The sequence below is a fragment of the Capra hircus genome, chromosome 2 (genome assembly GCF_001704415.2).
Source record: "Capra hircus breed San Clemente chromosome 2, ASM170441v1, whole genome shotgun sequence".
Lineage (NCBI taxonomy): Eukaryota > Metazoa > Chordata > Mammalia > Artiodactyla > Bovidae > Capra > Capra hircus.
This window is the reverse complement of record NC_030809.1, coordinates 111242138-111265315: the sequence shown is the minus strand read 5'-3', so window position 1 is coordinate 111265315 and position 23178 is coordinate 111242138. Positions and strand designations below refer to the sequence as shown.

Genomic DNA, 23178 nt, shown 5'->3' with positions numbered 1-23178 from the left:
CTCCCAAGAAAAAATGGAAAGCAGGGAAATACTTGATGTGCTGTCAATGAAGGAAACAAGTTCAGTTCAGTTCAGTCGCTCAGTCATGTCCGATTCTTTGTGACCACATGAATCGCAGCACACCAGGCCTCCCTGTCCATCACCATCTCCCGGAGTTCACCCAGACTCACGTCCATCGAGTCCGTGATGCCATCCAGCCATCTCATCCTGGGTTGTCCCCTTCTCCTCCTGCCCCCAGTCCCTCCCAGCATCAGAGTCTTTTCCAATGAGTCAACTCTTTGCATGACGTGGCCAAAGCACTGGAGTTTCAGCTTTAGCATCATTCCTTCCAAAGAAATCCCAGGGCTAATCTCCTCAGAATGGACTGGTTGGATCTCCTTGCAGTCCAAGGGACCCTCAAGAGTCCTCCAGCACCACAGTTCAAAAGCATCAATTCTTCGGCACTCTGCCTTCTTCACAGTCCAACTCTCACATCCATACATGACCACAGGAAAAACCATAGCCTTGACTAGACAAGTAATGTCTCTGCCTTAGAATATATTATCTAGGTTGGTCATAACTTTTCTTCCAAGGAGTAAGCGTCTTTTAATTTCATGGCTGCAGTCACCATCTGCACTGATTTTTAAGCCCCAAAAATAAAGTCTGACACTGTTTCTACTGTTTCCCCATCTATTTCCCATGAAGTGATAGGACCAGATGCCATGATCTTCGTTTTCTGAATGTTGAGCTTTAAGCCACCCTTTTCACTCTCCTCTTTCACTTTCATTAAGAGGCTTTTTAGGTCCTCTTCACTTTCTGCCATAAGGGTGGTGTCATCTGCATATCTGAGGTTATTGATATTTCTCCCAGCAGTCTTGATTCCAGCTTGTGAAGGAAACAAAGATTTTATTAAATTAACACATTAGCATTATAGGCATTAATGCTGGAGAATGTTAGGATCTGTTCTATGGCTGGGGCATATGGGAAGAGAGGAATGAAATCAGGCCAGAAATAGGCAGGGGTCGGACCTTGTTGGTCCATGGCAATGAGATGGAAAAAAATCTCTATAGAGTGATGTGACATTCCCTTTAAGAGATAGTTGCATACAGCATCAGGGCAAGAGTGAAGCAGACCAGTTAGCAGGTTAATTGTGTAGTTTGGGTGACAGTCATTTTTGGAAATTTATTTTGAAATTAATTGAGGCTTTTAACGGTAAATTTGGTTCTTTTATTTTTCTCTGTATATTTTAATGATATGTAGTATCATTAATGGCACCCCACTCTAGTACTCTTGCCTGGAAAATCCCATGGACAGAGGAGCCTGGTAGGCTGCAATCCATGGGGTTGCAAAGAGTCAGACACGACTGAGCGACTTCACTTTGACTTTTCACTTTCATGCATTGGAGAAGAAAATGGCAACACACTCCATTGTTCTTGCCTGGAGAATCCCAGGGACGGCGGAGCCTGGTGGGCTGCCATCTGTGGGGTCGTACAGAGTCAGACACGACTGAAGCGACTTAGCAGTAGCAGCAGCAGCGGTATCATTAAATGTCCATTTAATGATGTACTACATTGTAGTACAAATATGTAGTACATTCATTCATATGCAAAATCCAGAAAGATTTAGGTTTTTAAAGGATTGGTAGTAAAGTTTGCTAGCTATTTATTTTAAAAAGTATTTTACTTATTAAAAAGAATATGTATAGCTAACATGGCATAACATATAAATAATAAATGAATACCCAGAGAGCTATCATTAACCTTAATAAAACAGAACATAACCTAAAATTTTGACATCTATGTGCCGATCCTGTTTCTTGGATCCCTCTTTTCTCTCTTTTTTTTTTTTTCTTCTTCTCCCTAAGGTTAAAGGAAAAAATATTTGGGTGAGTTCATGGTTTCACATAATCAAGGCTTTTCTACATTTTACCTTGGGATTTAAATAACAAGACAGTCCTTACTGTAAAAGTTAGCCCCATTTTCCAACTCCAAACAATTCTGTCCATTTGTTCCTCTTTTCTCTTAATATAAATAAAACATTAAGGTTTGAATGTTTTTGAGCATCATGTAAATTGAGTCATAGTGCATATATGTACTCTTATACAGGTTGTCTTTTTTTTTTTTCTTCAGCATACTTGACAAAGTACCTGTGGGTTAATTTCATTTATTTTTACCAATATATAGTAGTTCATTGTGTGAATTTTCTGCGGTTTATTTATCCATTTTCTAGTGGCTGGGCTTTTGTTTCTTTGGGGCTTTTTATTCCTCGAAAAGTGCTGCTATAGACCTTAAACCTGTCTTTTGGTACACACATTAAAGAAGGTGTTCATTTTCTATTGCTACGTAGCAAATTACCCCAAACTAAGCACCTTAACTAACACCCATTTATAGTCTTTTTTAAAAAAATAACTCCGATAACTACTTGTCAGTATCATTTATTGAAGGGGGTCCTCATTTCTCTACAAATCTGTGGTGTTAACTCTGTTTATTAAGTTTACACTCATAGTCCATTTTAGGCTCGGTTTTCTGGTCTGTTTTTCTATTCCCAGGTTAATGAATACCTGACCACTTTTATAATAAGGCTTTTGAGCTAGTAGAGCAAGACCTCTGTTGCTTTTCTTTAAGAGGGTGTTGCTTTGCCATTTGCACTTGCCCTTTCATATACATTTTTAAATCCATTTAAGTTCTACAGAAACCTTATTGAAATTTTGGTTGGGATGACATTAAATCTACCTGTCATTTTGAGAACTGACATCTTTACCATATTATCAAATTATCCTATCTTTGAAAACAGTATATATCTCTCCATTTATCTGGATCTTTTTTAGTGTCTTAGCTCAATTGGTAAAGAATCTGCTTGCAGTGCAGGATACCCCTGTTTGATTCCTGGGTCGGGACGATCCCCTGGAGGAGGGAGAGGCTACCCACTCCAACATTCTTGGGCTTCCCTTGTGGCTCAGCTGGTAAAGAATCTGCCTGCAATGTGGGGGACCTGGGTTCCATCCCTGGGTTGGGAAGATCCCCTGGAGAAGGGAAAGGCTACCTACTCCCGTATTCTGGCCTGGAGAATTCCTTGGAATGTGTAGTCCATGGGGTCACAAAGAGACACGACTGAGTGACTTTCACTAATGAAATTTTATAATATTTTTTTACTGGATTGCATACATAATTTGCAGTTTTCTAAGTACAGTGTATTTTTGGTCAGTGTTGTAAATGGTATATTTTTAAGTTTAGGTTTTCTAACTAAATTTTTGATAGTATATAAACATGCAGTTGTCTGTATATTGATCTTATATTTAGCAACATTGTTCTTATATATTGATCTTGCTTGCCAGTGTTTATCTTTAATAGCAATAATTGTCATTTGTAAGGTTTGGGGGATTTTTCTACATAGCCAATCATGTCCTCTGGAAACTGTGACAGTTTTGTTACTTCCTTCTCAATTCTTTTACCTTCTTTCCTCTATTTTTTCTTTTTTTTTGCTGTGTTGGCCAGGACCTACAGTGCAGTGTTGAATAGAACCAGTGATAGTGGACCTCCTTGTCTTATTCATGTTTATAAATGGAATACTTCTAATATTTCACCATTAAGGATGACATCATAGGGTTTCGATTGGTGCCTTTTGTTAGGTTAATGAAATTCTCATCCATTCCATATTTGCTAAAAGTCTTGTTCATTTTATTTTTAAATATGAACGGGAATTGAATTTTGTCAAAAACTTTCTCTGTAATTGCTGAGGTGATGATATGGTTTTTTCCTGTAGTCTGATAATGTGGTAATTACATGAATATATTTTTTAATGTCAAACCGAACTTGTGTTTAGATAAGTGTTTGTGATATATTTTGTTTTTTAAAAACTGTGGGAGTTGGGCAACTACTGGCTTCATTACTTGCTCAGCTCCTTGGACCTTTGCTGGCTCTGAGGGTTTCTCTTTCTCTCTAGCTGGTTTACTGGTGTATTTAATGTACTTGTCTAGCCTTTTAGGAATATTTTATAGCAGAAAGATTTTGGAGGTATCAGGTTCACCAAATTACCAGAACTAGAATTCCACTTCCTCATATTTTTAGTGTAAAGAGCTTCCATTAATGTGAAATGTGATCACCTACCACCATTTCAGTCTTCTCTTCTGGTCTCTGTGCACAGTCATGCCCCTCCTTGCTGAAAGCAAGGAAGTAGAATTGTACGGTAGAAAGCCTCACAGAAGGGTCAGAAGGCATAAGTTGCAGAACCAGCAGCAGCAGTTGCTGAAATCTTGACTAAGCCACTTACTCTCTCTGAATTTCCTTCAATCATCTGCTAAGTGGAAACAGGATTGAAGCGAGAATCGCATAAATTTATAAACATGAACACATTGTTGTAGAGAGTTTAGGGAGGAGAAAGTGTTGATTAAGTAGCACAGAGGATTTTTTTAGGGTGGAGATTTCGTATGGTACTGTAATGGTGGATACATAACACTATGCGTTTCTTTTTTTCCAGTTGTGCCGCACATGGCTGGCAGGATCTTAGTTCCTCGACTAGGAATTGAACCTGTGCCCCCTGCAGTGGGAGTGTGGAGTCTTAACTAGCGGACTGCCAGGGAAGTCCCACACTATGCATTTAGTAAAACTCATATAGCTTAACAGAGGGCTTCCCTGGTGGCTCAGAGGTTAAAGCGTCTTCCTGCAATGCAGGAGACCTGAGTTTGATTCCTGGGTCAGGAAGATCCCCTGGAGAAGGAAATGGCAACCCACTCCAGTATTCTTGCCTGGAGAATCCCATGGATGGAGGAGCCTGGTGGGCCACAGTCCACGGGGTCGCAAAGAGTCGGACATGACTGAGTGACTTCACGTTCACTTTCACTTTTCATATAGCTTAACAGTGGGCTTCCCTGGTAGCTCAGCAGTAAAGAATACGCTTGCCACTGCAGGAGATGCAGGTTCGATCCCTGGGTTGGAAAGATCTCTTAGAGAGGGAAATGGCTACCCACTCCAGTGTTCTTGCCTGGAGAATTCCACAGACAGAGGAGCCTGGCAGGCTACAGTCCATAGGATCACAAAAGAGTCGGACATGACTTAGCAATTAAACAGCAACAACAACATAGTTTTACAGCACAGAGTAAAATTTAATGTATGCAAAATTTTAAAAACAAGAGGAAGAGGGGGTTCCAGGATATAATGCAGACTGAGACGAAAGAATCTAACTGTATAACAAAAGTATGCAGTGACCTCACTGAAAGGGGTCAGGGAAAGGTGCTGACCTAAGTAACTTTGAGACTGTGAGACTAAAAGCAGTAGGAACTATACGTAAGTACTGTCCTCTAGTCGGTAAAATTTCCTACCGATATGGGTTAATGGTTCTGAAACTACTTCACATGTGTACTGGAACTGAACAATTAATAACTGTCTGGTGGATAATGGCAGCCAGATTTCTTACTGTTGGTGTGAGCGATTGTAGACAACCAAGAGTGGAAGGCTAGTATGATCAGGTGGTAATGGATTAGAGTTGGAGACATAAGTATAAACTCTAGTTTAGCTCAACTGTAGATACAGATGGACATATATGGAAACATTGGTAGATAAAGATATTTGTATATGCATGGTGTAGTATACACACGTATATTTCCTTGCTTTGTCAGTTGAGAGGGCCTAGAAGTGAGGACAGCCTAAGAGCAAAGAGCACACCCAGTGCCCAGACCATTCTCCAATAAAAGGGACAAACACTGTAGAGAAATGGCTGATTCTAGGACGGGGTCAAGGAGTATACAGGAGTCTGCAACGTCTTGTGGTGCCAGAAAGTAAGGAAGTGGTCAAACACACTGATGAGAATGTGTCAAAAGGATATAGGAGGCAACTGAAAGAGGTTTTCAATGGCCGCAGCAGGAAAGTTTGAACAGTAAAATTAAATAGTGTTAGGTTATGACCCAAAGTTTAAAGTAAATATCTGTGAGTCCATACTGATATAAACAAGTGGTTGATTAAATAAATGGGGAAGAAGATACAATTCTGTGCAAAAAATTTCCAAATAACTTATGTAGACACTCCACCCTTAAGAAGGTGGGGCATAACTCTCTCCTCCTTAAAGGTTGGCTGTGCATAGTAACTTCCTAAGAGTATGGTATGGAAAGTGGGGGAAGTAACTTTACAGTAGAAACCTGTCAGTCACTAACTCACCACTTTATCAAGGTTAACATCAGCAGTGGTAAGTCATGTTCCTATCATGTACCCTTGATATGATGTGATAAGAATGACACTTTTTCCTCCCAAAAGCCCATAACTTCAGTGTAATCATGAGGAAAAACATCTGATGCTGGTTTTCTAAAAATAACTGGGAGGCATTCTAAAGATAACTGATCGATACTTCTCAAAACTGTCAAGGTTTTCAAAAACAAAGAAAGTGTGAGAAACTTTTAGAGCCAAAGAGGAGCCTAGGGAGGCCTGATAACAAATTGTCATGTGGGGTCGTGGATGGTGACCTGGGAGAGAGAGAGGATGTTAGGGTGGAATGAAGGAAAGCTGAATACGCTATGAACTTAAGTTCATAATTATGTGTTAATATTGACTTGTTAATGGTAACAAATACATTATACTAATGTAAGATTTTAATAATAGGGGAAACTCGGAGAAGGCGATGGCACCCTACTCCAGTACTCTTGCCTGGAAAATCCATGGACGGAGAATCCTGGTGGGCTGCAGTCCATGGGGTTGTGAAGAGTCGGACACGACTGAGCGACTTCACTTTCACTTTTCACTTTCATGCATTGGAGAAGGAAATGGCAACCCACTCCAGTGTTCTTGCCTGGAGAATCCCAGGGACAGGGAAGCCTGGTGAGCTGCCGTCTGTGGGGTAGCACAGAATCAGACACGACTGACGTGACTTAGCAGCAGCATGTCAGCTATATGGGAATTCTTTGTACTGTCTACAACTTTTCTATAAATTGAGAACCGTTCTAAAATTGAAAGTTTACTTTAAAAATGCAACAGGACTGTGGTAGATACCACTGAATAGAGGCAGCATTGCTTTAGTGGTTAAGAAGATGAGCTCAGGAACCAGTCTGCCTGGGTTCAGATCTCAGTCTCACTACTCATTAACTATGTGAACCTGGTTACCCTAATTAACTAGAATTACCTAATCTCTATGTGCCTCAATTCTTATCTGTTAGATTCTTCAGAGGACTAAATGAGTTAATGTATGTAAAGCTCTTAGAGTAATGCCGTACACATTCAGCACTATATAATTGTTTGAGTGTATTGATTAATATCATTACTTCTTTACTTTTCAGTTTGGGGGATTTCTGATTATAGCTGAATTTCACTGACTATCCATCAGCATACTGAGTTTTAGCTTAGCATTCTGACAAAACAGTATTCATAGTTTTGTTTGTAAGGGGGAAGTCATCAAGATGGTAAGATTCCTTATTAAAATATTCATTTCCCTTGTTAAACTGGTGTTCTTTACAAAGCACTGCCCACAACACAAACCCCTTAGATTTAGGCTTTGGCACCTAAAATTTTGGTAATATTTGAAAAAAAATGGAATGAATGTGTTATAGAAACATGTTTTTAGGCCTTTTACTTCTCTGCCTAGAATACATACCAACTCTTTAGAAAACCCCTTGTAGATCAGCAATTCAGGTAGAATAGAGTTTTGAATAGAACATAGAATTTGGGATCAGGAGACCAACTTAGAGTGTGGGTTCTTGTAGCTGTGTAATCAAGGCAGCTCATTAATCCCTTTGAGCCTCTGGTCCCATCTGTAAAACAGTGATGGCAGGAATGCATCCTGCCTTCCTCCCTAGCTTATAGAACTGTTGTAAGGATTAGGTGTGAAAATGAATGTGAGAGCTTCTGTAAGTTGTAAAACCTGTACAAGTATTATTTGTTATAATAATCTCAGGTTTTCAACCAGAGTTCAGCTCTAATGGAGCTTGATAGTCATATTAAGTGTTGGTGGTCATCTATATACCTTTACTTACTTATTATGTAATAAACTGAAATCATTTGATTTTAAAATGCTTTAGATGGTATATTTTCTCACAGGACTTTAGTTTTTATGACGTTTTTCCTTGATCTAACAAAGGAAGGCATTATTTTAATCTGGAGTTGTCTCTTTAAGGTGGCAGTTTGAGGAAATGATTTCCAAACTCTTCACTGAAATTGGCTATATAGAGAACACAAAAATGTGTCCCTGTGATTTAGGAAGTTGTCTCCTACAGATAGAGACCTTCTCGTCCTGATGTGGAGCTGACCAGCAGAGGGTGCACGAGCTTTCCCAGAAGGTAGGCTGGGCAGACCTGACTGGAGCCATCTGTGTGATGATTAACAAGCACTATAAATGAAAAGGTTCTAGCACATCAGAAACACAGTTACCGAATGGAAAGAGACAGCAGCCATAATGTCACACAGCAATGTAGGAAGTACCTGCCCTAGTTGGTGAATAGGAAGTTTCTGGATAATTGGAATTTGACATTCTAAGGTGGGTTATTTGTCTGATTGGCACCTCTTCCTGCTGCTGCTGCTGCTAAGTCACTCCAGTCGTGTTCGACTCTGTGCGACCTCATAGACGGCAGCCCACCAGGCTCCCCCGTCCCTGGGATTCTCCAGGCAAGAACACTGGAGTGCATTGTCATTTCCTTCTCCAATGCATGAAAGTGAAAGCCAAGTCACTCAGTCGTGTCCAACTCTTCGCAACCCCATGGACTGCAGCCTACCATGCTCCTCCGCCCATGGGATTTTCCAGGCAAGAGTACCGGAGTGGGGTGCCATTGCCTTCTGCGCCTCCTCCTGCTACTGTTTGTCATTTCAAAACTTCTTTCTCGTTCCAGGTTCTTTGCCTCACCTTCTCAGCATCTGTAATTATCTGTCTTACCTGGTCTAACAAGTTAGGGTTTTTAAAAAGTAAACTTTCCCTGGACTTCTTTGACCCTAAGGTATTTGGATCCTGAATCCAATCAGCTATAGCAGCCTGTCAGGGTCCCTCCAACCGAACTCTTACAGACTCCATGGCATCTTTTTTTCCTCCATGGAAATGGGTGACCATCAGAAAATTTGTGAACTTTTTAGTGTTACTTCACTGCCTGTATCATCTTTTCTCTTCCTTCCCAAGTGTGGATAGTATATAGAATGTATATACTTGAAAGTGGAAGTGAAAGTTGCTCAGTTGTGTATGACTTTTTGCAACCCCATGGACTGTGTAGTCCGTGGAATTCTCCAAGCCAGAATAATGGAGTGGGTAGCCTTTCCCTTCTGGGGATCTTCCCAACCTAGGGATCGAACCCAGGTCTCCTGCATTGCAGGCGGATTCTTTATCAGCTGAGCCCAAGAATAATGTCGTGGGTAGCCTATTCCTTCTCCAGGGAATTGTCCCAAACCAGGAAATTAACCGAGGTCTCCTGCATTGCAGGCAGATTCTTTACCAACTGAGCTTTGAGGGAAGCCCTTGTATATACTTAATGGTTTTAAAAATATTTTTTTATTCTGATTATAAAAGTACTTTGAGTTTTCTTGAAAAGAATATTTAGAGACATTAGGAAAATGTAAGGATATCCTCGAGCCTTTCAACCAGAGGGAACTCCTGTAAACTCTTCCAGACTTTTTCTGTGCATACATATGTGTATATATTGGGGTGTGTGTGTGTGTATATACATATATATGTGTGTGTGTGTGTATAGATTGATTAACATGTATATAAAATTTTTAATGAGATTATACCATAGGTACTCTTTTGTACCTTTTTAGCCCTACCTAATAAGTCATGTATCTTTCTATATCAACAAATTTAGGTTTTTACCAACATTTTAAGTAACTACATAGTCACCCCTCTAAAGATGAGTGTTTGGATTGTTTGCAGCTTTGCAGGATAATGCTGTGATAAATCCTTAATATATTCTTCTGATTATATTCTTAAGATATATTTCTAGAAATAGAGTGTCTATCAGATTTCTTATTTAAAAATGTTCACGTGTTGCCACAGTTCCCTCAGGAAAGGTCTCTTGGTGCAGTCTCCCTGACAATGTTTGAGGATGCTTTTTATTGCACACTACTGTTCACAACATTTCACCTTTTCCAGAATGATAGTGAATAACCCATTGTACCATTTTTTAAAAATTGGTGGAAAATCCACTCTCCACATCACCCCCAGAAAGTTAATCTAAGGCAGTAGTTCTCAAGTTTTTTGGTCACAGAACCCCTTGACACTCTGAAAAATTATAGAGGACCTCCAAGAGCTTTTGTTTATGTGGCTCATGGTTATCATTATTTACTGTATTAGAAATTAAACCTAAGAAAAATGTAAATATTTAAGTCATTTTTAAATAGCAGTAATAAGCCTGTTACATATTAGCATGAATACCCTTTTTATTAAAAATGCCTATATTTTTCAAAAGAAAAAAATTAGAAGAGTATCATGGTTTTATATTTTTTGCAAATATTAACATATGGCTTAAAGGAAGATGATTAGATTCTTATATTTGCTTTTGCATTAAGTCTGTTATGATATGTTGCTCTGGTTGATGTATATGAAGAAAATATGATCTCACACAGATCTATAATTTTCTAGTTAAGAAAGGAGTGCTTGAATAGTCTATTCAGATAAGTGTGAAGAGTCTCCCTTGATCCTATACTGATCCCAGTAAGTGGTAGTTTCTTAAATGTTAATTGCAGTATAATATTTGAAATCATACCCATGCATTTTTTTTAATACTCTGTTACATTAAAATCCATGGTCTACCTTGCACTTTGGATCCTTTACCCATGCATGCTTTTGTGACATCATGTGTTGGCCATCTGGAAAATACTGGTTCACTGAGTTGTGCAGGTCTTCCAAATGTTGACAGGTTTCATTATACAATATCAAAAATACTTTATTCTCATAAGAACAGTGTTTAAGTGTCAGTAAGCTCTTAAGCTCACAGTGGTGGACATAGGGTTTACAAAATTCTAATTTTTGCTTGAAAGTTTGAATTTTATCAGTGGCAACAAATGCTGTTCATTGTTTTCTTGACAGGCTTACTTTGTTTCTGAGAAAATGCCAAAGTAAAAATGGTGTTCCACGAAAACAGTCTTTATTGCTTCATCAAGGATACGCTTAAGTAAAACTGGCCTTTTGGTTTTTTTTCTTCAAATGTATGGTTGGTGAAGAAGGCACGACCTCCCCTGAGGTTTGGTGCTATTCCCTTGATTCTGACCAAGGTACGAGCAGTTTTATCTACCATTGCCTATACACCGTTAGTGCACATGTCACCACAGTAAAAAATGCAAATAACATGTTGATGGTGTTATGAAAATATTTCTCATGTTTTGCAGACCCCCTTAAAGTGTCTTGGGAGCCACTAGGGATCTGAGGACCACATTCTGAGAACCTCTGGTCTAAGATACTAGTCATAAGAACTCTTTCTCTTACCAGAGACTGGTTTAGAAATAGTCTGTGATCCAATTCTGGCCAGTGAAATCTGAGAGCAAGTCTGTCGAAGAGCTTGGGAAAAAGTTTCTTCATTGCTAAAAAGAGATATAAGAAAGAGATGGTCCTTTTCTTCCTGTGGATATTGCCATGCCAGTGTGATGCCTGGAACCACTGCAACGATTTTGTAATTGACAAAGCCAACCAGCCTTAGAATGAAGGTGATGCTGTTTAGAGCAAGATGGAGAAATGACATGAACCTGGGCCCTTGATGATATTATAGAACTGAAGCCATACCTAGAACTTGCCCAGCCTCTGGACTTACAGTTAAGAGAGAGAATATTCTCTTATTATTTGAGTCAGTTTGAATAGTGTCTTCTGTTAAATGCAGTCAAAAGCATCTCCAGAAGGTATTAATATTTATTAGTGATGAACATTTTTAAGTGCCAAAAATTAACATTTTTAGTGGCCATTTGCATTTCTTTTGTGAATGCTTGTTGATGGTATTAGCACATTTTCTACAGAGGTCATTTTTAATTATTTTCTAAACATTCCTTACATGTTAATCATATTAACACATTGTAACATTTTGTATTTATATCCACAAATGTCTTGCATAGTATGTCATTCTTACAAGCAATCAATTAGTCTTTTTTCTTTTACACTTTATGTTGGCTTTGGTATCATGTTTAAAAGAGTCTTTTCTACCCCACTTTTTAGTAAGTATTCACATATATTTTTTCTAGGTCTATTTTACATTGAAAACTTTAATTCATCTGGAATTGATTTTGGTATTAGATGGAGTAAGGATATAACTTTATTTTTTCTAAATGTGTGGGTGTGTGTGTGTTAGTCAGTCAGTTGTGTCTGACTTTTTGTGATCCCATGGACTGTAGCCCACCAGTCTCCTCTGTCCATGGGGTTTCCCAGGCAGGGATACTGAAGTAGGTAGCCATTTGCTTCTCCAAAGGATCTTCCTGGTTCAATTCTTTAGTCTCCTGAATTGCAAGCAGATTCTTTACCATCTGACTCACCAGGGAAGCCCAGGTAGCCCCTTGTCTTAATGTACTTTTTCAAATAATCCAACCTTAACCTACTGATTAGAAATACTAGCTTTATTAGAAATGGAATTCTTGCATATAAGGAGAGGGAAGCCTGGCGTTCTGCAGTCCGTGGGGTCTCAAAAGAGTCAGCCGTGACTTGGCAACTGAACAACAAATTCTGACTAGTTTTTGGACTTTCTGTTCTCTTCCAGTGCTTTGACTGTGTATCCTGGCACTATGGACATGCCCAGGACATTTTGCTTTGTAGAGTTTTGTAATGTCTGAAAGGACAAGGACTCCTCCCATCCTCTCTAACCCTACCCCACTGCAGTCAACAACACTCATTTTCCCTCCAGTATTTTCCTGATTCTTCCTATATGTCTGTTCTTCCAGATGAACTTTAAATTATTTGTTCAGGTTCCCCAAACGTTTTTGGAACTTTGATTGGAATTACTTTAATTTTGACCAGAATTTACATTTTTCACAATATTGAATATTCAGTTCCAAAAACCCAGTCTTCCTTTTAATTATCTTCCATGCCCCTCTCTAGAGTTGTATAGCTTTCTTCTTATCAGTCCTGTACATTTCTGGATAAGTGTATTCCTAGATATTTCATATTTTTTTGTTACAATCGGAAGAAGGATCTTTCCCCCTGTATATTTTGTTTTGATTATCAGTTTAAAAAAACCCTTAAATCTAGCTCAATATTTCCAGATAGTTTTGGCTTCTCAAAACAGAATAAACAGAAAGGATACTATCATTTGTGGTAGTATAGTGTGGACTATGTGATTTATGAGGTATGACTGTTGAAGACTGTTTAAGGGAACAGAACATCCCAGAAACTATATGCTAATGAATATGATCCTTCCAAGCTGATTATGTTGGAAATCTATACATTTATGACAACAAGAACAATTTACTCTAAAGACAACAGAGAATATATATTCTTTAAAAAAAATTACCACCACTGAAAATATGAAAAGGAATTAATTAACTTGCTATGAGGACGTTATCTGAAAATAATGTTTTTGAAGATATTTTACTGTTATTGGAATAAATAGTAATCTCTTAACATGATTTATTTGAAAGGACAACCTTTATTTTGATGTAGAGTCGTAAGTTTTAGTTAAGCAACATAACTTTGTAGATATGCCTTATGTTATCAGGTGTCAAAGAGATGGTTGACAGGTTTTATGTGTTTGCTGCTGTTGTTGTTGTTGTAAAAGAATCATTTAATCAGTTTTTCTGTATTAAATAAGATTCAGTTGCCCCAGGCATTACGGATTGGCAATGTTTCAGCTGTTTGGGAAAATGGAATTTGGAATTTGCCAGTTTTCTAAGATCATTTAAAATAAATTTCTTTTCATCTACATTATGGATTTCAAAAGCATGTGTAGTCTAACCTGGTATCTTAATCATCAGTTAAAATGCTCCTGTAGAAAATGTGATTCTGAGCTCATAACAACTGACTTGTAGATGGTCTTAGAAATAAGACCTTTTGTATATTGAGGATTACTGAGGTTTCTCTACATGTTGTGGTCCTTGAAAGTTAAGACTATAATTAACATTCTCAATTATTCTTAAGCAACTTGCTGTGGCATTATTATTCATGGGCTATTTGTTTTAATCATTCTTAAATGTATTGGTTTTTTTTTTTTTTTTGGCTGCACCCTACTGGCAAGTGGGATCCCAGGGATCAAACCCACACCCCCTGCATTGACAGCATGGAATCTTAATCATTGACCTGCCAATACAGGAACTCCCTGTATTGATGTTTTAGTTTATATATAATTTCTTGGAATAAGTTTATTACATGTTAAGTAAAGAATGCTTGTATTCTTTTTTCCTTTGGGTGGGTGAGGAGTCTGGCTGTAGGTTGGAATTGGGTGTGTGATCTTTCAGACCTGACTGTAAGCAATTATAAAGCTTTTCCTGCAAGCCCTCATTGAGAGAATTGGTACATACCAGTGTGCACACCAGAATCAGCACACAACCAGGGCATTGCCATTTTCTGGAGGGATTTCAGTCAAGGCCTCCTTCCTTCTGTCCCCCGACTCATCTCCTATGTGTGGCCATTTTCTTACGTACATCTGCATTCTGATAAAGTTGATTCATATATGGGGACTCACAAAGTGGATGTTACTTCAGTGGCCTAGTTAAGGTCACGTTTCTAAACCTTAGTCAGGATACCGGGCGGGAGGACTGCGCGTGGAGAGCGCTGCGCACCTGCTGTGGGCCGCCCCGCTAGGCTGAGAGCAGAGCACCGTGCAGACTAGCGGGCCAGGGGGAAGCCCCGCCGCGTCTTCAGTCAAGTTGAGGAGATGCGGCCCTGGCTGGGACTTGGCCCCGCCCTGGTGGGTGGTCTGCCTAACGCGCCTCAGTCAGGCACGGCTTCTCTTCCTTTCGCACAGCTGGCCTGGAAAGGCACCCGCATGCCCTCGTACCCGAAAGAGCGAAATGTGCGCCCATCCTGTTGCGACTGTGGCCGACCCAAAGAATTCAGTCGTCCTTGGCACCGTCCTGAGTATTTGATAGTGCAAACAAAGATGAGGAAACTGAGGATTCAGAAGGTGCAGTGACCACTGTGGATATGAGAAAAATTAAAGAGATTATTTGTAGACCCTTGAGATTCATAGGAAGAGTCCAAAACATGATGAAAGCACCTTATGGCTGGAATCAAGATTGCCGGGAGAAATATCAATAACCTCAGATATGCAGATGACACCACCCTTATGGCAGAAAGTGAAGAGGAACTAAAAAGCCTCTTGATGAAAGTGAAAGAGGAGAGAGAAAAAGTTGGCCTAAAGCTCAACATTCAGAAAATGAAGATCATGGCATCCGGTCCCATCACTTCATGGGAAATAGATGGGGAAACAGTGGAAACAGTGTCAGACTTTATTTTTCTGGGCTCCAAAATCAGTGCAGATGGTGACTGCAGCCATGAAATTAAAAGACACTTACTCCTTGGAAGAAAAGTTATGACCAATGTAGATAGCATATTCAAAAGCAGAGGCATTACTTTACTGACTAAGGTCTGTCTAGTTAAGGCTATGGTTTTTCCTGTGGTCATGTATGGATGTGAGAGTTGGACTGTGAAGAAGGCTGAGCGCCGAAGAATTGATGCTTTTGAACTGTGGTGTTGGAGAAGACTCTTGAGAGTCCCTTGGACTGCAAGGAGATCCAACAAGTCCATTCTGAAGGAGATCAACCCTGGGATTTCTTTGGAAGGAATGATGCTAAAGCTGAAACTCCAGTACTTTGGCCACGTCATGCAAAGAGTTGACTCATTGGAAAAGACTCTGGTGCTGGGAGGGATTGGGGGCAGGAGGAGAAGGGGACGACAGAGGATGAGATGGCTGGATGGCATCACTGACTTGATGGACGTGAGTCTGAGTGAACTCCAGGAGTTGGTGATGGACAGGGAGGCCTGGCGTGCTGCGGTTCATGGGGTTGCAGAGTCAGACACGACTGAGCGACTGAACTGAACTGAACTCTTTCTGTTAAGTTTCTTTCTTTACCCAACAGAATTCATCAATAAAAAAAAATAAAATAAACCTTAGTCAGCCTATGCTTATGGGAAACACCTGTTAAGGAAACCTAACATACTCCAATCACAATCCTCCAACCTAATTTTAGGTTGCCGACAAAGGTCCCTCGAGTTAAAGCTATGGTTTTTCCAGTGGTCATGTATGGATGTGAGAGTTGGACTATAAAGAAAGCTGAGTGCCAAAGAATTGATGCTTTTGAATTGTGGTGTTGGAGAAGACTCTTGAGAGTCCCTTGGACAGCACGGAAATCAAACCAGTCAATCCTAAAGGAAATCAGTCCTGAATATTCTTTGGAAGGACTGATGTTGAAGCTGAATACTTTAGCCACCTGATTCAAAGAACGGATTCATTGGAAAAGACCCTGATGCTGGGCAAGATTGAAGGCAGGAGGAGAAGGGGACGACAGAGGATGAGATGGTTGGATGGCATCACCAACTCAAAGGACATGAGTTTAAGCAAACTCCAGGAGTTGGTGATGGAAAGGGAAGCCTGATGTGCTGCAGTCCATGGGGTTGCAAAGAGTCGGACACGGCTGAGTGAACGGAACTGAACTGAATTGAATTTTAGCTAGCTTGCTGTACACTAGAAAACAGGACCTGCTAGCCTTGTAACAAAATCCCTGACCTCCTAGGCAATCATGCCGTTTCCATAATGCCTCTTCTAATGTACAACCAGCTCTTGCCCAGAACAACTTGGGAAGAGTGCTCCACCGCTTGTGAGACACTGTATCCCCCAAACCATGTATGATTTTCCCTTGAAAAAAGACATCAGTCTCATTACTGAATTGTTTTAGTTTTTTTCATTTGACAATTCCTAGACCAGATGCCTGCATTCAGAGGACTCCTTAGTGGGAGCCTCAGAGGAGACACCTTGGCCCTTTCCCTCTTCCTCACCCACCCCTTCACTGTCCATGGGCCCACAAAAAGACATTAGTCTGTTTTTCAGGGGTCCTGGGCGGTGAGACAGTTTTCCCCATCATGTTGCATCCACTTGATCCTTCCCTAGTGCCATTCCACTAGGAGAATGGAACACTGGGAAGGAAGCTAGGGCCTCTTTTTCCTCTTGCTTGCATTGTTACAGTAAGTAAAAGGCTTGACTGTTACTTTCAGTTTGTCTTTTTGTCCTAATGGATCGTCTCAATACCTTGACTGCTTCACAGTGGGAAGTGGGAATGGTGTTCCTAATTCGTTATTTTGTTATTTTTTCTTTTCTTTCCAAGCTTTAAGGGTTGCCCTTTAGAAATGTTTCTGGAATTCACTGAATAGTAATTTGACTTTACATTTGTGAAACACAGTGTAGTTTTTACTGTTCTTTGTATAAACTTTGTGACTTAGGAGTTGTCTCCATCTTACAAATGAGCCTTAGGCAAAGTATGTGACTTTCTCCAAAATCACAATTAATGGATTGGCTGGACCATGATTTAAACTTGAGGCTTATTCTGTTCTCAGTTCAGCGCTGTCTACCCTACTGCCCCACTTCACTGGTAAATTAGTCTTTCACTTTCTTGGGAGGTTGGGGATACTTTAGGGCTGTATAATAAGCATAGTGGAAGACTTGATCCTGTAATATTCATAAAGCTGTATGGAGATTGTAAGAAGAGCCAGACTAATGGTAGCAACAGTAATATCAACTATTGAGCACTCACCATGCACCCTGCAGTGTGCTACATATATGCTGGATACATCACCGCCTATGTTGTTATTTAGTTGCTAAGTCGTGTGCAACTCTTTCCCCACCCCTGTGCAACTCTTTGCCCACCTGTGGGCTGTAGCCTGCCAGGCTCCTCTGTCCATGGGATTTCCCAGGCAAGAATAGTGGAATGGGTTGCCATTTACTTTTCCAGTTAATTAACCTTCTCATATTTTGCAGTAAACTTATTAGTCACATGTTATTGAGGAAATTGAGGTTAACAAAATTTAAGTATCATGTCAGAGGTTATGTGGTAGTAAGGGGCAGAGCCTGTATTCAGCTTAATCCAAACCCTTTTTCTCATCATCTGAAATTGTTTTCAAAGGAGAATTGAGGTGAGTCTGCCTGACTTGGAGCATTTCTCTGTTAAGGAGAAGTGGTAGAAGAATTTTCTGGAACAGAATCTTTTAATACTGTATTACTCAATGTTGAAAAATATATAAACCTCCATTTAAAGGAAAAATATTCTCCCTGAGTTGAGGTCTTGCATAAATCTAGATATAAGTTCCTTGTGCAGAGCTCAACTATAAAGTCAAAATAAGCACAGATATAACCACAAAGCCAATAAAATTCAAATTAGCAACATTTTAATGTGACTGCTGATGGTTTACAGAACTAAATTGCAGCTCTCATTATAAACAAGGTACTGACCACCACCACATGGGCTGTTTTGACTTCAGCCTGTCCGTACTGTGTGTGCTATGTGTCTTCTTAATTCCCTCACCACTTGTCTCAATTCCGAATACTGCAGAATCTTTTTACAGTGTGCCGTGTACTCAGATGCATCATTTCCATCTCTGTTGCTTGTTGCAACAAGATCATAAATGTACATACAGGCCCTGAAATCAAATAGCTTTTACACATTTGCTCGTATTGATTTTATTTTGGGGTTATCATAATATACAATTTAAAAAATTGTCATAGCATCTTAGATGTGTCTAGTGGGGATTGATCCTGAGGAGCAAAGGATGGAGATTTGTTTTAATGACCTGGTAAATATTAAAATGAGGTAGTGGATGGGAAGTCTGTATTTCAGCTTTTTGTCCATGCTAAAGTTTTTTTTTTCCCTAGGTGTTCATGACTTTGTGGTTCTACCACACCATGAGAGTCTCTCATTCAATGCAAGACTTCCATCTCCTCGTTACAGTGTTACTGTTTTTGTTACTAGGTGGGATGGTGTAACAAACTCAGAAGGCCTAATTACTAACCAGGACCTTCTGTCTGTCTTTGCTTCCCTTGTTTCCTGTTCAACCCAGACTTCAGCCACATCAAGTCCATCAGCCTTCCCCTACCCCTAGTCCTTTTTCCTCTCTCCTCTTTATTTTTAAATTTCCAGTCATTTTGGACTTACTTTATGGTCCTCAGTTATAGTCTCCCTCAATTCCACATCCTAAATCACCACTGCTTTCTGTACTACCAGCTTAGACAGGCCATAATATAGGTAAAACTGAATATTTTCCCTCAGACCACCTGGTGGTAGAGGAAATCATACAACTGCTCTATTATTTCGGTTACTTTTGGTTGGAGATAACAGAAAATTCAGACTGGCCTAAACAATTAAGGAAATATATTGGCTCAATAACTGAAAAAGCCGGATGTGGGACTGGCTTCAAGTGAAACTTACTCTAACTAACAGTGGAACCTAACTTCTTTCAGTTTTCCCAGTTTTCCTTTTTCAGAGTTGGCTTCATCCTAAATTTGTACCATTCCATCATCGTTAGGCTACATAGCTTCAAGATAGCTTTTGTTATCTACTGAATTGTGCCCCCTCCCCCCAAATTCAGATGTTGAAGATCCACACCTGCCATGTGACTCTATTGGGAGATAGGGCTTTTATAGAGGAAGTAAAAGTTGAGGTCATAAGGGTAGAGCCCTAATCCAATAGAACCCTGTCTTTGTAAGAAGAGTCGAGATACCTGAGATCTCTCCACAAGCATGCAAGATGGAAGGCTGTGTAAGGACACAGCAAGAAAACAGCAAGACGCAGGACCTCATCAGAAATCAACCCTGATGCCACCTTAATCTTGGACTTCTGGCTTCTAGAACTGTTGTGAATTTCTATTGTTTAAACCAATCAGTCTGGTATTTTGACTATGCCAAAGCCTTTGACTGTGTGGATCACAATAAACTGTGGAAAATTCTGAAAGAATTTGGCCATGGAATACCAGACCACCTGACCTGCCTCTTGGAAAATCTGTATGCAGGTCAGGAAGCAACAGTTAGAACTGGACATGGAACAACAGACTGATTTCAAATAGGAAAATGAGTACGTCAAGGCTGTATATTGTCACCCTGCTTATTTAACTTCTATGCAGAGTATATCATGAGAAACGCTGGACTTGAAGAAGCACAAGCTGGAATCAAGATTGCCAGGAGAAATATCAATCACCTCAGATATGCAGATGATACCACCCTTATGGCAGAAAGTGAAGAGGAACTAAAAAGCCTCTCGATGAAAGTGAAAGTGGAGAATGAAAAGTTGGCTTAAAGCTCAACATTCAGAAAATGAAGATCATGGCATCTGGTCCCATCACTTCATGGGAAATAGATGGGGAAACAGTGGAAACAGTGTCAGACTTTATTTTTGAGGCTCCAAAACCACTGCAGATGGTGACTGCAGCCATGAAATTAAAAGACGCTTACTCCTTGGAAGAAAACTTATGACCAACCTAGATAGCATATTGAAAAGCACAGACATTACTTTGCCGACTAAGGTCCGTTAGTCAAGGCTATGGTTTTTCCTGTGGTCATGTATGGATGTGAGAGTTGGACTGTGAAGAAGGCTGAGTGCCGAAGAATTGACGCTTTTGAACTGTGGTGTTGGAGAAGGCTCTTGAGAGTCCCTTGGACTGCAAGGAGATCCAACCATTCCATTCTGAAGGAGATCAGCCCTGGGATATCTTTGGAAGGAATGATGCTAAAGCTGAAGCTCCAGTACTTTGGCCACCTCATGCGAAGAGTTGACTCATTGGAAAAGACTCTGATGCTGGGAGGGATTTGGGGCAGGAGGAGAAGGGGACGACAGAGGATGAGATGGCTGGATGGCATCACGGACTCGATGGACGTGAGTCTGAGTGAACTCCAGGAGTTGGTGATGGACAGGGAGGCCTGGCGTGCTGCGATGTGTGGGGTCGCAAAGAGTCGGACACGACTGAGCGACCGAACTGAACTGAGCTGACTAATACAGCTTTCAAGAGCTCCAGGGCTTCATGCTTCCTCTATTATGTGTATCAGGTATGAGAAATCATCTTTGTCCCGAAAGCTCTAGAACTAGACCTAAAAGATGCACTCTGTTGGCCAGACTTAGTCTCATGCTGACCTCTGAGCCAGCCTCAATGCCCACAAGTTTGGAATGTACCGACTGGCTTGGTGTAGGTTGTGCAGTCCATCTCTGGCTTCGATAGGTCCACTGTGGCTTCTCTGTGAACTCATAGATCCCAAGTCTATGAGCTCTTGAAATTGGGGAGTAAGTACTCAGGAGGCAGACAATAAATCATAATTTGAGTTGAGACTTCATATGGCCCAGTTATGTTGCTGCCATTCCTTTACTGAAGTGTTGTTAGTTTCCTTTCTCCTTTTTTTTTTTTTTCCTGTTCCTTCTTTTCTCAACTCCCATACCTTGTAGCCTCTTACTTCACAGAGAAGAGAGCTTTGGGAAAGGGCTCTCTTAACAATCTGCCCTTCCACTACAAACACACCTGTTCTCACTCATCAGAAGATGAGAATGTGCTTGACATCTTACATGGGTAACTTGTTTTCTGTGTACTTCCCTTCTCTGCCTCCCCGTTACTGAAACTTGTTTGTTAGCAATTCATCTCTTTCCAGTATCTTCCAGTCTGTTTTATTTCAAACATTGGATTATTTTTCTCTCATCCTACTAAGATACTTGGGATTCTTTGTGTCTTAACAGATATTCTTCTATCTGCCTCCATTGTTTATTCAGGTTTTTAAAAACTTTACCTAATGTCCTTCTTTGTCATAGGATCCCATCAAAGATACATTACATTTAGTCATCCTGTCTCTTCAGACACCTTGTGGCTCTGGCAGTTTCTCAAATTCAACTTGTTTTCGATGACCTTGACAGCTTGGGGGAATATGGTCAGGTATTTGGTACAGTGTTCCTCAGTTGGGCTGATGTTTTTCTCAGATTAGGTTGGAGACAAAGTGCTGTTCTCATCATATGATGTGAAGAATGTGTGTGTGCTGAGTCGCTTCAGTCACGTCTGACTCTTTGAGACACTATTATGGCCTGTAGCCTGCCAGGCTCCTTCCTCTGCCCATGGCATTCTCCAGGCAAGAATACAGGAGTGGGTTGCCATGCCCTTTCCCAGGGGATCTTCCCAACCCAGGGATCAAACTTCTGCAATGGCAAGTGGGTTCTTTCCCACTAGTGCCACCTGGGAAGCCCCATATAAAGAATATATACTATCAACCTGACTTTTTTTTTTTTAATTTTTATTTTTACTTTATTTTACTTTACAGTACTGTATTGGTTTTGCCATACATTGACATGAATCCACCACGGGTGTACATGAGTTCCCCAACATGAACCCCCCTCCCACCTCCCACCCTATAACATCAACTTATTGTTGATGTTAACTTTGATCACCTGACTGAGGTCATGGTTGTCAAGTTTCTCCACTGCAGAGTTACTCCCCCACATCCCACACTGTGCTCTTTAGCAGAGGTAACTATGCATAGCCCACATTTAAGGAATGAGGAGTTACATTCCACCTCCTTGAGACTGGAGTGTCTACATCAATTATTTTGGAAGTGTTGGAAGGTTTGTCTCTTCTTCCCCATTTACTTATTCATTTATTCAACCATTTCTATCAATATGAACACATGGATATTTATTTTATACTTTGGGTTATAAGCCAAAATTATTTCGTTGCTCAAAGTATTTCAGCTTTGGCCGTTGGGAGCACCTTCAGGTGGCTTATGTGTCCTTTTGACACATCCTTTTTGTTGTGGGTTGTTTTTTTGTTTGTGTTTGAGCACTTCCTTACTTTCTGGCACCATGCTACAGGCTCATTTTATATATTCCCTGCCCCAATCCTAGCATCAGCTATTTTCTCCAAGGAGCCCTGATTCCTTTTATTAGAGAATGGTATTAGAAACCAAGATCTGGGTCCCTGGTGTGCTTGTTGCTTCAGAACTATCAGAATAAGGAAATACATATACTAACCCATGTTATACACAAATCTCCAAATAGTTCTGTATGTAACATCTGTATATGAATTCATACTGATGAGTCCCAGTTGTAATTCATCACCATGTGAATTATTCTAGTTTTCTCCCCTCAGCTATCTGTAACCTTTCACTCCTGGTGTGAAACCTGGTTCCTACCATCTATTTCTTAATGGTTCAATTCCAGTATATTTGTATTGTAGCTTCTTCATACTGCCCTTAGTTTAACAGATTCAGCTCATTTCCAGACTGACTTAGCATCTTTTTTCAAATTATTTTGATTCCCTGAATATGTAATACTTTTGCAGGAAGGGGGAGCCATTCCAGGGCCTGAAACTGGGCTCTTGCGTAACACT

General features: G+C 40.2%; 1 protein-coding gene across 3 annotated transcripts in view; it reads left to right on the top strand.

Annotated features, from left to right (window-relative positions):
• Positions 1 to 23178, top strand: part of METTL8 (methyltransferase like 8) — an 84675-nt gene that overhangs the window by 4751 nt on the left and 56746 nt on the right. Inside the window, exon 1 of one of the 3 annotated variants that reach the window (XM_018064542.1) lies at positions 10964 to 11144. The exons of the other annotated variants lie outside the window; for them this stretch is intronic. The gene's annotated coding sequence lies outside the window, so the exon portion shown is untranslated. Of the gene's footprint in view, positions 1 to 10963; positions 11145 to 23178 lie in introns of those variants that run through there. 3 annotated transcript variants of the gene reach the window in all.